Raw genomic sequence first — 200 nt, forward strand, 5'->3', positions numbered from 1 at the left:
ACCCATTCCCCCGGCCCTGAAGAATTCAGGTGTTCACTGCCGCTCAGACCGGGGTCTGTCGCGGGGTTTTGGTTTTTTTGGAAAAAGCAGAAGTTGGCAAATGGCAGCGGCTGGTTCAGAGTGCAGAGAGGGGGAGTGAGCTTGCGCTTCGAGGGCATGCTTTGCTCGCGGGACAGAAAGGACGGCCGAGAGGGACAGGC

This window comes from Buceros rhinoceros, unplaced genomic scaffold (genome assembly GCF_000710305.1).
Source record: "Buceros rhinoceros silvestris isolate BGI_N320 unplaced genomic scaffold, ASM71030v1 scaffold24126, whole genome shotgun sequence".
In the NCBI taxonomy this organism is placed as follows: domain Eukaryota; kingdom Metazoa; phylum Chordata; class Aves; order Bucerotiformes; family Bucerotidae; genus Buceros; species Buceros rhinoceros.